This window comes from Hippopotamus amphibius, chromosome 10 (assembly GCF_030028045.1).
Source record: "Hippopotamus amphibius kiboko isolate mHipAmp2 chromosome 10, mHipAmp2.hap2, whole genome shotgun sequence".
In the NCBI taxonomy this organism is placed as follows: Eukaryota; Metazoa; Chordata; class Mammalia; order Artiodactyla; family Hippopotamidae; genus Hippopotamus; species Hippopotamus amphibius.
This window is the reverse complement of record NC_080195.1, coordinates 52,555,121-52,568,017: the sequence shown is the minus strand read 5'-3', so window position 1 is coordinate 52,568,017 and position 12,897 is coordinate 52,555,121. Positions and strand designations below refer to the sequence as shown.

Here is a 12,897-nt window from a genome sequence, read left to right as displayed (position 1 = left end):
GTAAGACCCTGGATCTGGTGCCAACCTCGAACTAGTCTCTTCTCTTCCAGCTTCTTTCTCCTCTAGTCCATTCTGCTTACCTATGACAGATAATCCCTCCTATAAACTCTTTAAAATTATCGTTCTCCTGTTCCAAAATTTTGGACTGATGTCCTTAGATTAAGGGCTTCATTAACTTCTTAACCTAGAATTCAGGAACTTCTGTGGCTAAATCCTTATCTTTTTTCCCTTGATTTCTTTCTTACTCTTTACCAAAAGAAATCCTTAGCCCACACTGGGCTGAACCACCATAATTGCTATTATTGTGTCCTTTAAATAACCTTTTATATTAGTCATCAAGCCACAGTGTGTCAGAGGAGGAAACCAAGACCCAGAAAGATTAGGGGAATTCCCCAAAGTCGTCAGCCTCTAGAGGAAAGCACAGCCACTCTCTGAACCTGGGCTGCACTTATTGGGTTTTAATAACTCCATGACTCTCCATTACGTGTAAGTATGAGCTTTAATAACATCTTGAAGATGGACAAGGGACAGTGTTTATCTGGAAGTAAATTCCTGCTGCTGACTTGAAGCGCTGGATCTCTAACATCTATCCAGGCCTAAGCCAGTACAGATTCTTATTTTAGGCAGAGCTAGAGGGTGGTGATGTGGAAAGAAATCTAGGTAAGTATCCTGGGAAGGGCAGCCCAATATGTGGACATCCCTCTTTGTGGCACTGGGGTCAGAATGACTCAACTAAAAATGCCCCTTCTCTCTTGCAGTCACCAGGCCTCTCAGCTTTAAAACTCCCACAGTGTTCACTCCTCCCTCCTGGTTTGGGCCTAAAACTGAATCCACCCCAACCTCGAGATCCCTCCCTTTGACTCTCAACCCAAGCTTCAATTCAGAAGTTAACCTCTGCTATATTCCTTATCTGGAGAGTACAGTGAAATGGGTAAAACTAGAGACAAGTAATCATAAAACCAGAATGTTCATTCACTCATTCAACACACGTTTACTGTAAGCCAGTGATGTACAATGTACCAGGCACCATTCTGAGGGCAATCTTCTTAACAATACAACATACTGAATGCTTACTATGGGCCAGGCATGGTTTTAGGGTATATATATCTTACAACAAACATATGAGATAGGTTCTTTTTGATTGCTGTTTTACATGAGAACAAGCTGAGGTGCAGAGCAGTTATGTTACTAGACAGTGAATGATACAAGGCTAAGTGGCAGAGCTGAAATCTGAACCTAGGCAGTCCAGCTCCAGAGCTTCACATTCTTCACCCTACATTATGCTGATAGGGTGTCCTAACCCAGTGTCTACTTATGTCACCCCCATCTCCTTTTTAAAGAAAACTTAACAAACGTTTACTGGTCATGACAAAGTGGCCATGTGCCAGGTGCTGAGAATGCAAATACAAATAAGATAGAAAGGACTGTTGTCTTCAGAAGCTCACACATCATGTGCCGGTGTTGGTGGTTGATAATCTACTTTAAAATACTCCAGCTAGACAGTGTGATAAACGAATTATCTTTAGTCGCCATTCTAGGAATGTCTGTCATTTATCCAAATCAGAGGTAATACTTTAGGGGCAGTCATCTGACATTTCGTCAAAAGCTCGCAGTCCAGGGGCAGCTACTGTAGTCCCTTCAATCATCTTCATGTCCCCATGTCCCCATCTCAACCCTCAGAATCCCTGGGAAGATTTTACACTACAGATTCTAAGCCCAGGGGCCTCAGAAATTCAATTTTAACTGGCTTGCTGTAGGCCCAGTTTTATATTATTTTGTATATTTACATAATATATATATTATATATTTAGTTTTAAACTTTTATTATGGGACATTTCAAACATATACAAAATTAGAAATATAGCATAATGAATCTCCCTGTACCCATTACCCAGCTTCAACAATGATCAACTCTTGTGGCTGTCTTGTTTTGTCTATGGCACTGGTATTTTTTAAAAACTTCCCAGTTTATTTTAATATGCAGCCAGGGTTGAGAATCCCTGCTCTAAACAAATAATTACAATGGGATCACTGTAAACAGAGACGTATGCATCAGAGACAGGTGGAAGCAGGGAGGGGAATGATGAACTCTGACCACTAAGGGAAACGGGGTAGGGTTTCCCTGACTCCACACTGGATCTCAGGGTCTCCAGGGCTAAACTGTCCCTTGGCAGCTTTGATGTCTGGGGCCCCACCCGAGGGATTTCTTTAGCTTGGCCTGAGGATCCCAGGCTGGAGGCCGGACTCGCGTGCCCACACACCCACAAAATGAAGGCCTTCTCAAATACATGCATATTTAGTTGTGTTAAAGTCGGGTTTACTAGGTTAAAATAACACAATAGAAATGTGAGGGGTTTTAAAAAAAATTATGTTTATGTTTGTGACTAAGAAAACACAGATGTCGAAATCATTTAGGAGGGCTTGAAAGGGGGAAAAGGAAAGAAATAGAAGGGGAGCCCTGAATAATGAGGAATCGGGTTACTTAATAGAGCAGGGCAGTGTGCAGCCCTGAGTAGGCCTCCGTTCTGCGGCTCTGTTACCGTGCAATCCATTACCAGGCAACGGTTACCTGGAGACCACTAATGCCAGATGGTTAGAGCGGCCGTTAGAAGCCCCTTTGGCCATTGGTCAGGGCCGCAATGGGCCCCTCCCCCAGCGAGCAACTGTCCATGAGCCAAGGTTAGTGGCCCCACTCAGCCAAGGTGACCTCCAACGGAGAGGGAGGTAAGATGTAGATCCTGGCCTTCTCCCCCAGGTCCTCCAGCTCACCTGGCCTTGGGCCAGTGGGTGGCTAGGGGGACCAGGGAACAGGCTGGGGGCTGTGTCCTGCAGGGCTCCAGAGCCCTCACTAAGGCAGTCCACCGTTGGGGTCCAGGCCCTGAACCTCTCTCCCATCCCCACCTCTGCAACCTAATAGCAGCAGAAGGCTGCATGGGTTGCAGTCCGAGGGACCTGGCCCCCTAACTTCGGCTTGGGCTGCCTGAGGTGCCTGAGGACCGGTTGGGTCCTGGGTGCCCGGCTCCCTTGGTGATGACGGCTGGGCAGGGTGTGGGGACCTGGCCCTGAGGGTGCCACCACTGAGCTCTGCCTCTGCAGCCGGGCCTGGGCACTGGCAGAAGGCCCCCAACTGGGTGCTGGACCAGTGCTCCCGGGCAGGGTAACAGCCTGCGCAGGGACCCCCTCCTCTTAGCCAGGACCTGGACCTTGGAGGGTGAAAGATGAGCCTTGGGACCTTGCCCTTTCTTGTCAGAACAGAGAGCAACGTTTGTCTGGTGGAGGTTTACAGGGACATCATTTCCTGACCACGACCTGACATCGAGAACAAAGGATCTGACGCCAAGACATTAGCAACAACTAACAACACCCCTCCCTCACCTTTCCTGTCAAAGGGCTTTGCTGAAAGCTTTCGAGGAGTTTGGGGGTTTTAAGGCATGAGCCACCCGTCTCCTTGCATGGCCCTACCATAAACCTTTCTCTGCTCCAAACTCCCACATTTTGGTATTGTTTGCCCTCACTGTGCAGCAGGCACACAAATTTGTGCTCAGTAGTAACAGTTACAAGAAACAGGGAAAAGAGGAGAAACCAAACTGGAGAAAGGAGAAGGAGTCGCCCATGTTTTCCTCTTACACACTTCAGGGAGGAGCAGGCATGAAGGCCGAGCTGTCCGGGGGCAGGAGATGGTGGGCGCCAGGCCTGAGCCTGGAGACACCAGGCAGAAGGGACCTCCTGCGTCGGGCACAGATGAGTCAAAGAGAAAGGGTTCCGGCTTGAACAGTGGACAGAAGCAAAAGAAAACTGCAAAGCAGAACTAGAAGTCTCTAAAATCCCAAGTGTTCATCTGTCCCAAGTTGAAACAGGTAGCAACTGAATTTAGCAAAACTCTAACCGGTACCACCTAAAGGCCAGACCTGTAACACTGTGTGAGGTGCAGGGACCACGGCCTAAGTCAGAGTCTGCCCCGCCCTCCGGTGCCTCCAGAGGGAGCCGAGGGGGAGAGGCGTGCTGGGCAAGGCAGCCTTAGAGGATCCGAGGGTCCTGCGGGGACGGTGATGCTGACAGAGCTGGAGGGAAATGGCGAGAGCGTGGGAAGGGAGGGGCCGTTTGTACGAGCCTTGAGGGACGAACGGGGTTCAGGGCTGATGCGGGGAGCAGAGGGCAATTCCAGGCCGTTGGACGTCCGCCCGTTGGCAGTTGGCAGTTGCAGTCATGTGCTGTGCAGAGGAGGGCTCCCGGGAAGGCTCACATCAGAGAAGTGAACCAAAAGCGAAATGAAATCCCATGATCTCCAGGGAAATTTCTGAGTAGGAGACATGTGTCAGCATATAAATTCAATGACGATACGAAGTGAAACTGCCGAGGGCATTGCCCACACTTCTTCAGTCATCAGGATTTGCGGAGGCGTCTACAGGAAACCAGGGTGTCCAGAATATACAGGGAAGGAGGCAGAGAACCTGTAAGGTGGACCCGACTCCCCTCCCAGGCAGTTCTCCTCAGGGTCCCGCACAGGTGTCTGCCTCTCTCCCTGTCACCATCACACGCTCTGGCCCCTGGGACTATGATAGGGGCGGAGCGGGTGCCCGGCTATTAGCACGAGACTGTTATCGCAAGACCCTTAGTGCAGTGGTTAGACGTCCCGCTCCATCAGCAGTCAGCCTCCAACTGGTTCTCCGGGCAAAGAGCGCTGCAACAGGTGCTGTAACAGGCTGTTCCTGGCCCTCTGCCCCGAGGCCCTCCAGGTCCTCTGGCCTCAGGGTGGTGGGTGAGCTGGGGGGCCTGGGGACAAGCTGAAGGCTGTGCCCCGCAGAGCTCCAGAGCCCTCGCCACAGCCCCCCTCCCCTGGCCGGGCCCAGGACCCAGCTCTGCGTCTCCAGTCTCCATGCGGCCTCAGCGACTGGAGTATATGGACACTGCTATTAACATGATAGCTTCAACCTGCTTCAGTCTCTCCATTCACGTTTCAAAAACTGACACACAGCTTAGGTCAGTTGTGTCTCCTCCTAGGAGGTGGCCAGAGGTTGCAAGGACACTTCACATCATTCCTTCAGGTCAACTTCTGTGGTTGGGGCTCTTCTCAAAGAAGGGCCGTTGTCGTGAGCTGGGAATTAACCTGATTGGTATTTGCTACAACCTGTATTCCTACTGATCCTATACAAATGATTCTCTCCGGTTTAAATGAAAAGCCTGAGGGTCAGCTGGGTCCTGGGTGCCCGGCTCCCTTGGTGATGACGGCTGGACAGGGTGTGGGGACCTGGCCCTGAGGGCGCCGCCAGCTGACCTCTGCCTCTGCAGCCGGGCCGGGCACTAGCGAGAGGACCCCAACTGGGTGCTGGACCAGTGCTCCTGGGCAGGGTAACAGCCCGTGCAGGGGCCCCCTCCTCTTAGGGCCTGGACCTCGGGGGGCAAAAGTTGAGCCCTAGGACCTTGACCTTTCTTGTCAGAGCAGAAGTAACCTTCGTTTTGGTGGAGGTTTACAGGAACATCATGACCTGACCTCAAGAACAAAGGATCTGACACCAAGAAGTCTGCAACAACTAACAACGCCCCTCCCTCACCTTTCCCATAATAGGGCTTTGCAGAAAGCTTTCGGGGAGTTTGGGCTTTTAAGGCGTGAGCCACCTGTCTCCTTGCATGGCTCTGCAATAAACCCTTCTCTGCTCCAAACTCCCACAATTTGGTATTGTTTGCCCTCACTGTGCGTCGGCACACAGACTTGATTCGATAAAGTACCTCACAACCCACTGACCATTTCAACGGCCTTGATTATTCTCCTGGCTTTGTTGTCTCAAGTCCCTCAGAACTTGAATATTTGGGAAACGGCTACACTCCGCCGGACCCTGTGGTGGGCACTGAACGCAGTCTCCCTCCGTGCTGCTTTCCGAGCACCGCTTCCCAACTCACATCCCACTGCGTTGCGACTGGAGTTCAGATTCCACAGCTGGTGGCTGAGAGCTGTTGCTTCTCTACTGCAAGCATGCCCTCCTTGTACCTCCAGCCCAACGGACTTTGACTCACGTGCATCTTCTACATGGATCGCTTCTGCTTTGCCTACCTTTCTCTGTCTCTTAAGGCACAGCCCGAAGTCAGCTTCTTCACGTACCCCTCCTGATCCCAGAAATGGGAAATGACACCCGCTGAGCTTCTGTCGCTCTTGTAGTGGTTTCAACCACTCGTGTAAGGCTCTCCACAATGGACTGGAGTAGTGCTTATTTGTATGCATCAGGGATCCAGCTTCACCTTAAACTAGTTATGAGCCACAAGAAGCCTGTTAATCCTCAGAACAGCCAGACCCAGGGAGCCTGACTTAGTCAGGCCTTGGTGGATGTGGGAGGGTGCCTTTGACTCATGTATCTTCTTTTCTAGATCTGGAGCTCCCTCGGGGCAGAGACCATGAGTGATTCAGCTAGCAAAGCATATGGTGTTCAGAATAGGGTTTGACAGCAGTGGATATTTAGTAGATCTTCATGAGATAAAAGAATATTTACCATCCTCTCCTTAGAGCAAATCTGACTATATACCAGGCTTTATTCCTGAATATATTAAGTTGTAACCCAAAGATTTTTTTTTCACATGTTTGGATCTCGAGCGTGGGATTATTGTAAGAGGTTCACAAATCCATATCATGTCAACAATTTTATGGAGACTGAATAAATACAATGCTTTGTACATATATGTAATGTTCTGTTTCAAATATATGAAGATACGAGGGTGAGTTAAAAATTATCTGCACTCTGGCTGTGTGGCCAACAGAAGTTTTAATATAACTGGAGTGTGGATAAGTTTTGACTTGCCCTCATACTACTGTGGTTAATTTTTAGAATATACAAATTTATCTATAACCCTTATTGGAATCCAAATGTCTTTTGCCATTACATATGACATTATGTAATGAAAGCACAACTTCTACCACGTTAAGGTCTGATCTATTCATTTACTATTTATTTTTGTGGCAGTCCTTGCTGATATTTTTATTTTTTAAAGAGAGGAAAACAGGACTTCCTAGGTAGCGCAGTGGTTAAGAATCTGTCTGCCAATGCAGGGAACATGGGTTCGATCCCTGCCCCAGGAAGATACCACACGCCGCAGAGCAGCTAAGCCCGTGTGCCACAGCTATTGAGCCCGTGTGTCACAACTACTGAAGCCCACGCGCCTAGAGCTCGTGCTCCACAACAAGAAAAGTCACCACAGTGAGAAGCGCCTGTACTGCAACGAAGAGTAGCCCCCACTCTCCACAGCTACAGAAAGCCTGTGTGTAGCAACGAAGACCCAACACAGCCAATAAATAAAATAAATAATTAAAAATTAAAAAAAATAGAAAAGAAAGGAGAACAAATCATTTTACAAAGATAGTTTAAATGCTATCCTGCCTGGAGGAAGGGCAGTGGGCTAAATGACTTCTCAGGGTTTTCCTTGCTTTCTTTCTTTCTTGGATTTCAGTCCATATATATATATTTTTTAATTTTTATTGGAGTCTAGTTGATTTAAAATGTTGTGTTAGTTTCTGCTGGACAGCAAAGTGAATCAGTTATACATGCACATATATCCACTGTTGTTTAGCTTCTACTCCCATATAGGTCATTACAGAGTACTGAGAAGAGGTCCCTGTGCTGTGCAGTAGGTCCTTATTATCTATTTTATATATAGTAGTGTGTATATGTCTAGCCCAATCTCCCAATTTATCCCTCTCCTCCTCTTTCCCCCTTGGTAACCATAAGTTTTTTTTTTTTTCTACATCTGTGACTCTGTTTCTGTTTTGTAAATAAGTTCATCTGTACCATTTTTTAGATTCCACGTAAAAGCAGTAAGGTCTGATCTTTTTGAAAACAAACAGGGGAAACGAGAGCTATGTGTACGCTTGTTTCCTTGGAAGGTTAGCGAGACTCATTTCTCTTCACCAGGGATATAAACAAAGAACTGAGCCCGCAGTTAACTAGCCAGTTCTGTGAAAAAGATTTGGAACTTACTCATTTGGGCTTTTCAAAAAAAAATTCTTTCTTTGGAAGGAGGTTCTAAAGATATTTATGCTTAGCTACCATGTTCAGGCAGCCTGTAACTTCTCTTAGTATCCTTATTTAAAGTATACATTCCACATTTTAACAGATTAGCCACAAGGAAACAGTCCCACGTCTTCGGGGGGGGGGGGGAATGAACATAAGTGGCATCTAAATTATAGCTAGTCCTGTTATTTTTTAAATGGGGTTTAAAAAAAAACAGTCAACCCCGTCCTGTTTTAGGAATATGAAAACTGATAAAACGCATCTTGAAGGATAGTGTTCCCTTCAAACATGTAAGTTCTTCAACAAGAATGAAATAAACCAGGTGTCTGTGATTTCTAATTAATCACTGCTGGCCATTGCATAGCTTTTGTTGTTTGGGAGTAGGGAGGGGGTTTTTGTGCCCTTTGGACATAAATATAGTCAACACACTAACAATTATGCACATTCACACTTGATTATTTTAAATTCGATCTTCAGCTGTACTGTAAATAGGGTACTGCATTGTAGTCTCCATATATGTTTATTACTTTTCTGTAATATTTAAGAGTTGCTTAAAAGTACACAAAATGTACAGTTACTAAAAGAGCTAATTTTTTCCTTCTCTCCCCCTTGGAAAGGAAGGGGCTTCAATCCTTCCTACCTGGCTAGAACCATAACAAACAATGTACCAGTAATTTTGTAACATAAGTACTGGATATGTTAGTAACAACCTTGCAGCCTTGTTTTCCAAAGTTCACTTTATTTTGATCAGTTCAGTATATTGCACTAATTGTTTTTGGTATTTTCATTCTATGAAATCTACCACGTGTCAGAGATGATTTAATCTAAGTGCTAGCAGAATGTGTACATTTACAGTAACTCAAAATTAGTAAGGAAAACAGTTCAGCAGTGTTTAGTTTTATATTGAGGTGCTCAGGTTGGAATAAAGTGGTATAAAAAGCAAAAAAATAAAAATAAAAAAATAAAAACAAACACACACACGTTAAAAGAGGTCCCCATCCCGAGTAACCTCTGTTATACACCACATGTGTGTAACAACAGCCCTGCCTGGGCGGTCCTTCAGCTTGAGGGGTGGCCCTACACTCCATATAACATTTTTGAGTCTCAATTTACAATGTACAACTGAGCTTTTTTGTTGTTTGTTTATTGCTTCAATCACTCTCTACAACAGCCCTCAAAGATTGGCAAGAAAGATGTTGGATTTGTCAAGACTGACAAAGGACTTCTATCCTGAAATGTACATGGAAGAGACAGAATTCCAACAAGAAAGTGTTTATTTTAATACATAGTATAACTTCAGGGAAAAAATGAGAAAAGCACAGAAGAGCTATGTAGAACACACTGAAAAGTTCTACAGAGCACATAACTGGAAACCTAAAAGGTGAGGAAAAAGAAAATTGGGCTCTGAAGACCAGGCAAGAGGGCAAGAGGACAGACGGTGATGGTGAGGTGAGGTGGGTAACGTAGCCAGGATAGTGACATTGAGCTGAGAACTGAGTGACCAGAAGTCGGCCAGGAGAAGGTATGATTGAAAAGCATTGCAGAGAGAAAGAAAAATTGCAAAAGTCCTGATATAGAAAGGAGCTGGGTGTGTGTGAGGAGCACCCGAAAGTCTAGTGTGGCTGAAACATGATGAGTGCCAATGAGAGCAGAATGAAGTCTGGCTGGAGAGACAGGCAGGCGGGGCCTTGTGGGTCATAAGTGGCTAAAAGAGAAGCACTTATCAGATGTCCCTTTACACGCCTGTGTTTCCCAGTCCCTTTAATCGACAAAGCACAGAGTTGATTATTAAGTAGGTCCATGTGACTAGCTCTAGTCAATGGACTGTGGGCGGAAGGGATTTTTGTCATTTCTGGGCCAAAGCATCAAAGAGCCAGCACAGGAACGTCAAGCTGTTTCTTTCCTCAGGTGACAGAGCCAGAAGGTCAAGGTAGGTTGATTTATTGAGTTGCAACATGAAGACAGTTGCCCTGACGAGACATGCAGAGTCTGAGTAGACTTTAAGAGCAATAAATTTGTGTGCTATTAAGTAATAATAAGCCGATTATGACTAATATCCACATGGTAAGAAGTTTGGATTTTATCCTAAATGTAATAGGAAGTCATTTGAGATTCTGAGCAAGAGAGTGAAGACATCATACACCTGTTGAAATGACCACTTTGTGTAGAAAAGATTATGGGGAGGAGGGACAGAAGAAATCAGGAGCCAGTTATAAATCTATTAAAGTTAATCTAGTTATGAAATAATGGTGGCTTGAAATTAGTGGTAGCAGTGGACACTGTGAGTTGAATTGGGAATATATTTTGAAGACAGAACTAACAAGACTGATGGAAAGACTCCAAGGTTTTGGGCCTAGGCAACTGAGTGGGGAGAGAATGAAGAGTTATAAAACTTTTTTGGTTTAAAGATCTCTTTTGAAGGACAAGGGAAAAGAGTGAGAGAGAGGGAGAGACTACTTCCCAACTCCTTTCTCAAAGTCAGCATAACCTTGATATTAAAACCTGACAATGATATGACAAGGTACATAGATTCAAAACTCCTAAACAAAATATTTACAAACCAAGTTCATAAATATGTAAAGAGAAAAATACATCATAATAAAATTAGATTTGTTCCAGGGATGCAAGTTTGTTTCAACATTCACATATCTATTAATTTAGTTCATTAACAGAATAAAGGAGAAAAACTCAATGCAGAAAAATCATTTGATAAAATTCCATACTCATTCATGATTTAAAAAACCCTCTTAGCAAGTTAGGAATAGAACATCTTTAATCTGATAGGATATTATCAAAACCTAATAGCGGCCCTTCTCTCCCTTCTTGCCGACGCCATGCTCCAGTTCCTGCTTGGATTTACTCTTGGCAACGTGGTGGGAATGTATCTGGCTCAGAACTATGACATACCAAGCTTTTTAGCCTAAAAAGCTAAAAAGCTTGAAGAAATTAAAAAGGACGTGGACGCCAAGAAGAAACCCCCTAGTTCATGAGGCCGACTCTAGGACTGCCTTCTGGATACACTGATTCTCTTGTTCTTGAGGGCCTCTCTACCATCTGAACCAAAAGCCTTTGTTTTAATCTCCAGCCTCAGCAGTTTTCTTCTTTGCTAGACCCTGCATTGCCTTACTGCACAAATGGAGCCACAAGTAAAGAACAGCCCTTACTTTTCCAACATCCTCACTTCTTCCCTTCCTCCTTCCAGCCACTTGGGAGGTCCTGAGAATGGAATTATGGTGCTAGATTAGTAAACATGACCTTTAATTAGTAGTCTCTCCCTTATTCTTCAGGATTTCTACCACCATTTTCAAAAGAAAAATTGGTGAGTTTTGTATAGCTGATGAGATATAAATAATGCTGATTTCATAGTCCAGCAATTACATTGGGTGTTTAAACAGTTGGTACTAAATTATGTTCTTTCAAAGTAGTAATTAAAGTGAAAATCTAGAAGCCAGTTTCTGGTGAATTATCCACTGATTTTATCTTGTTGTAAGGAAGCTTCATAGTTGCTAATTTAACCAATAAATCAATTTGCTGTTCATTAAAAAACAAAAACAAAACCAAAACCTAATAGCACATGTCATACTTAATGGTGAAATGTTGAAAACATTTTCCTTATGGTCAGGTATGAGAGGAGGATGTCCTCACCATCCTTAATATTCATCCCTGTATTTAAGGTCCTGCCCAGTGCAACAAGGCACCGAAAGAAGGAGGAAGAGGAAGAGTGGGAAGAGGGTGGAGGGGGAAAGTATAGGTCAAGAAGGAAGAAATAAAACATTATTTACAGATGACATATATGTATCTATGGAAAATTCTGAAGACTCCATGGATTAGTAATTAGAATTGATAAGTGGATTTATCAAGATCTCTGGATGGAAGTTGAAGATACAAAATTCCATTATATTTCTGTATACCAGCAATAAGATATTAGAAAGTTAAAAAATTAAATAATAGCAAATACAATAGCACCAAATTCATCAAATACCTAGAAGTAAATCTAATAAAATCTGTGCAAGGACATCTGTATGGAAAACTACAGAACACTATTGAAAGAAAATTTTAAAAACCAAAGTAAATGAAGTATTATACTATGTTCATAGATTGAAAAATCAATATTATAAATACATCAACTCTTTACCAACCCAATCCACAGTGAGTGTAATTCTAACAAAATTCCAGCAGAGTTTATATTTTTGTGGAAATTAACATGCTGCTTCTAAAATTTATATGGAAATACAAAGGGAAAGGGTAAGAATAACCAAGACTTGAAGAAGAATGAAGTTTGAAGACCATCAGATATCAAAACTTATAAAGCTACAATAATTACAACCTGGTGGTACTGTCAACAGGTAGAAAAATAGGCTAATGGAACAGAATAGAAGATCCAGATACAGACCTACAGATATATGGATACTTGATTTATGACAAAGGGGACACTGAACACTAGTGGGGGTAGGATAACCCATTCAATAAGTACTCCCGTCTGTTGGATATCCACCAGGAAATAACAAATTTGATCCTTACTTTATACCATACACAAAACCCAAATCCAGGTTGCTTATAGATCTAACTGAAATGTAAAACAATAAAACATCTAGAAGGTAACATAGAAGAATATCTCCAAGGGAGAAAAAGATTTCTTAAGCATGAAATAGAAAGAACTGGTGATGGAGGGAAAGATTGATAAATTACTACCTTGAAGTTAAGAACTTATGTTCATCAAAAGACACCATTTAGAGAAAAAAAAAAAGAGTCACAAATTGGGAGAATACGCTTGAATACATATAAGCAACAAAGGACTTTTAACTTGACTAAAGAATTCCTTATAGTCAGTGAGAAAAGCATATAAACAGAGAAGTAGACAAGAGCTAGAACAGACACTTCACAAGAGAGGATATCCATATGG

At 43.8% G+C, this 12,897-nt stretch overlaps 1 pseudogene; it reads left to right on the top strand.

Annotated features, from left to right (window-relative positions):
• Window positions 1-10,824: 10,824 nt before the first annotated feature.
• LOC130829943 (short transmembrane mitochondrial protein 1-like) lies at window positions 10,825-10,984 on the top strand (annotated as a pseudogene).
• Window positions 10,985-12,897: the final 1,913 nt, after the last annotated feature.